Below are 4857 nucleotides of genomic sequence, written 5' to 3' on the forward strand. Positions count from 1 at the left end.
CCACAGCACGCTAGTGACCTGACCTGACCCGGGGTCACTGCTGACCTCTGCTGCTTGTGGACGACCGTTACGCAGCCAGCGTAACCGGGGTCGCGGCCGACCTGAGGTCAGGTCGGAGAGGTCAGCGGGCCGTCTAACTTTCAGGTACTGTTTGCCAAAATTCAGCGGACAGAAATCTGCATCATGGTGAAAAAGTTAAAAGTCATTTTTTTTTCTTCGTGATTATTGACGTGTAGGAGGAACGGCATACATTCAACCCTGCTCATGAAGATATACTATTATATTCCTACGCAACGCCAATCGACATCGTCGCGAAATCAACGAGGCATGGAGCTTCCACCGACGAAAGCACCACGAACATCCTTCTAGCTGAATTAAAGTACTTTATAATATCTTTTACTCCTCCGGAGCCTAGTCTATAAAAAAACAGCTGAACACGGTTTCTGTCGGATGTTGTGAGTAAAGCTGTAAGCCGATTAGCATGTTCGTGGAAAGCATTGCTCAGAAAAAATAAGCAAGCAAGTGTGCAGCGTTGATATGAGACTACATGCGTAGAATCTAAAGGCCTGGCTACACTATGCGTTTTCTGCGTGCGTTTTTTGCGGGTTTGCGTTTTTTGCGTAATATCGTTCTAGAAAAAGTTAAAAATAATATAACTTTTACATTAGTTACATGAAAAAGTTAATAAAACTCTTATATTTACTAAAATTGAATGTAAAAAACATCACAAAAACGTAATATCGCTTATTTTTCTAGAACGATATTACGCAAAACCCGCAAACACGCAAAAAAAACGCACGCAGAAAACGCATAGTGTAGCCAGGCCTTAAGTCAGCATGAACTCCATGGTGACCGATGGTAGGGGAAGTTGGGGGAACGCCGAATACTTTTTTTTCTGACGCCCGTAGCACACAAGGTAGACAACATAAGCTATTCTTGTTGGCGTCATTCGAGAGGCCAATCTTTTGCCTTTCAAACATACCAGGCGCATTTGATGAATTCGCATACCGTTAAGCGCACAAACTAGAAATATCAAAGAAGTGACTTTTTCGGCGTTGCCCCGGACTGCGGGAAAGCCGAAAATGGGAGAAATGATCTACGGGGAATGCCGGAATTGATGTTTTGCCATTTTATCTCAAACTTTATCCAGAATTCATCAAAGCTGACATGGGCATTAAGAGCTTGAGGACGCTTGGTGCACACTGGAAGTTATAATTGTGTGATATAATAAGAAAAGGCCAGGTAAGTCATTCCTTAGAGGTAACAGGCCGTTGTGTCGGTTGAAAGTGTAATTTGTGTGACTAAAAATACGCGTTGCTATTCTACAGCAGTAAAGTCCACGTAGAGTGCTTTAACGTGCGTAATTGCACGTTTTCGGCATTACCCCAGCCAGCCATACTTTTATTTGCAGGCCCATAACTTTTCAACGTGCTGTATAAATTTCAAATAGGTAGCACACTTATGCAAAGACATGCTGAAGATTACTTGACCGAATTGGCCAGACAAACGGTAGCATAATGAGTAAGAAATGCAGCTTCAAAGGCGCATGTAGTACAAGGGAAACGTACCTTGAAAACGCTCTTGGCGCCCTCACAGCCGAAGTATTCCGAATGACGACTCGTAACAAACATGCGATAATTTTAGTCACTTAAGCTTCAGAACATCACTGACATGTGGCATCCATGTCGTACGGTTTTCGAAATATCTTGAATTTCGGCTTTGCCCCAACTCCGGCATTGCCCCAACTTCCCCTACCGCAATAAAGAACAGTGAGAAACACCTACATGGCACGGATTTAGTTCCTGCGCAAAGTGCAGTGCGCATCGTGAGCCCCGGACGCAGTATATAATTGGGTATACATAGCCGTTCAGGTAAGCTCTCCCTGGAGTGCCCAGAACGCTCGAAACGCCCAGTCGAGTTGAACTAATGAGCCACTTGTGTATCCTCAAGACGGCTGAGTAGCCGACCGCACTGATTAAATTACGCCACTTTCAGTCTGAAAACTCATCACGGCGGGCTAGTTTCATAACCAGCCCCCGTTGACCAGGTCAGTGCGCGTTTGTCTGGGTCTCCGGAGCTGCTGAGAGGTCTGATGGCAAGCGTCAGTAATGCTAAGGCGCTCCGGCCGCGAGCGGCCGCTCTGGCCATCAGTTACCACCGGTTTCTGCCTGGCGCGGGCCCGTGGGCCGCGCCGTGCCGCCCCCTGCCACTCGGCGGCCGTAAAAGGTCGGCGGCGGCGCACGCCGATACGTCCTGCGCCACCCGCCCCCAGCGACGCTGACGAATGCGTCTCTTTGGCCGGCGCGCTCGCGGCCGTCCGCCCGGGGGGCCACTGCCATATTTCTTGGCCGACCGGAGCGGCGCGGTGGGCGACCTGCGGCGATCCGGCCCGTCGGCCCACGGCCCGTCTCTCGACCCACGGTCCGCCGGCCCACGGACTCACAGTTCGCCGGTGACGGGGGTCAAATAGCGACTGCCTGCCGGCCCGGCGACCCACCCATCGGGTCTCAATCAGCAGCTCATAGCTTATGCATTGGTTCGGTGGTGGCAATGCCGTCGAGATGTGGCACCTGGGCCGGTAAGTCGACATTGCAGGTAGTCGCCACTCACTTCGTGAGGATTTTCACGCTAGGAATGACGTAAAAAGTTGATAGAAAATGTCGGAAGTTGAAATCGTCTGCAGGCTGACATTATATTTCATTTTGCGCCTTTTTCAGTCGGACTTTTTCACATTTTCCACGTCTCCACATTTTCGGAGATTCTAATATTAATAGTTCTCCAGAGAAGAGAGTCTGCTTTAGCACATACCTCGATGAACACAGAACAGTGCACAAGTGCTCAAACACACAATTCCGCAAAAGTGTGACTAAAACCCACCTCCACGAGACGAGCACACCAGTGTGAGTGGTTCTCCGAGCCGGAGCGGGCCCAGCAGACCCGTCATCGGCCGTCCCTCCAGAGTGATGACTGGGTCTCCGGGAGGCACTGTGGAGAGAGCGAGACAAAGAGAGAGAGAGAGAGAGGGGGGAGGGATGGATGGAGAGAGAGAGAGAGAGAGAGAGAGAGAGAGAGAGAGAGAGAGAGCGGAGAGAGAGAGAGAGAGAGAGAGAGAGAGAGAGAGAGAGAGAGAGAGAAAGAGAGAGAGAGACAGACAGACAGACGACAGACAGACAGACAGACAGACAGAGAAAGGGTGAAAGCGAGAAAGGGAGAGATTCGTTATTCGATGTTGCAATCTTTCATAATATAGCTTAGGTACAGGCTAACTTAATTTTGACGACCCAAAGTTCAATTTTTAACACGTTGAACGACTCCGACGTCTTGCCAAATTGGCATTGTATGCCTACCAATATAAAAGTTATCAATACAAACACGCCAAAATTTAGTGTTCAAGTTTGCGCTCTCATCTGCAGGCTAGTTAGAAGACTTTACCAACTAATTAAAGGCCTACCTTATCTCCATTCGCCAGGGATGGCAGCAAAACAACTGACTTTTAAAGCTGCACTTCGTCACGTAGGAACAGCTAACACAATAAGAGAATGGCGAATTTAGGTGTGAAAAACTTATTTATTAACATTTCTGTCGATTCAATCAATCAGAAGCTTGTTAAAGCTGAGATATTATCATACAATAAGTCGAGGGGTAACATGTTGGAATGATAAGTGCCAGAAGTAGGAGTGTTACCAGCTGAGCAGCGTCCACTAACCTCTCAACTTGCCCAACCCGTCAAAGTCTCGTTCACTCAGCACTCTATTCAGCTGTCTCTTATCATTCAAGACATGTGAAGACAATATGATTATGATGAAACATAATTTTACGAGAGATCTAGTAGAATATTTGACAATTCCATCAATTATTCAATTTCCATCTCAGCACCCATGGTACAATGAGACAATCACTGGCGTGTTGTGATGAATCTGGGATTTATCGCCCCAAAGGAGTCGTTTTATTAACTCTGTTACGTTCAGCGGACTTACTGGTGATTTACTGCCAAGAAAACAACTATGTAGGAGTCGATTCCATTACGGGGCTACATTTTGCTATGCAAATAAAACCGTGTCGGGACCCCCTGTTCATGATTGTCCTTGAAGTGTGGGTATAACTGTATGACCATTACCAGCACAGTTACACATGATTTATTGAGTCGGCTTTTAAATAATTGCTGCATTGGGAGGTACCAAAGCAGCAATTTTTCCCAGTATGTACGTTAATCATGTTTTCAGATGGTGGAGGATGTCGAGTCAATACTACATACTATCACTCGTCCTCTGCGGAGTACCATGTTATAGCGTGGCGCATTCTTATGGTCTCGTGATTATGATTTTACGTTTATTAAAAACGAACGGATATTAGAAAGAAAAAGAGAAATACAGTCTTGCTTTGGAGGCTCACGACTTTGCACAGCCATTAGGACCCGACATGGCGCGGTCGGTAGGACTGTAAAAACTAACGTTTTGCTCTCACACATTTCTCAATAATGGCTAGCGGTAGAATGGGTTCACGCCGGAATAAGAATGCCGGGGAAAGGGCAGCTGAAGCAGAGACGTCGCCCTCAGATCATGTCGTGGACAACAGACAGCTGTTGAGCTTAATTCAAGAGCAGCAGGCAGCCTTGACGGTGGTGTTGCAAGAGCAACAAAGGATGAACATGGAGATGAGAGAGTCACGGGAGTCTCGGAATAGCCACGACACGAGGGCAGCTGCCAAGATGCCCGCAACTTCACTGCCTGATAAGGCGTCCTACGATATGTCGATGCCACAATGGAGAATATGGAGGCGCGACATACTGCAATTTGCCAAAATGTCAGGCTGGAATGACGAGACGACGGTTGCCAGCATTCGACTGCAAAGTGAAGA

Source organism: Amphibalanus amphitrite, unplaced genomic scaffold (assembly GCF_019059575.1).
Source record: "Amphibalanus amphitrite isolate SeventyFive unplaced genomic scaffold, NRLGWU_Aamphi_draft 000377F_arrow, whole genome shotgun sequence".
Classification (NCBI taxonomy): Eukaryota; Metazoa; Arthropoda; class Thecostraca; order Balanomorpha; family Balanidae; genus Amphibalanus; species Amphibalanus amphitrite.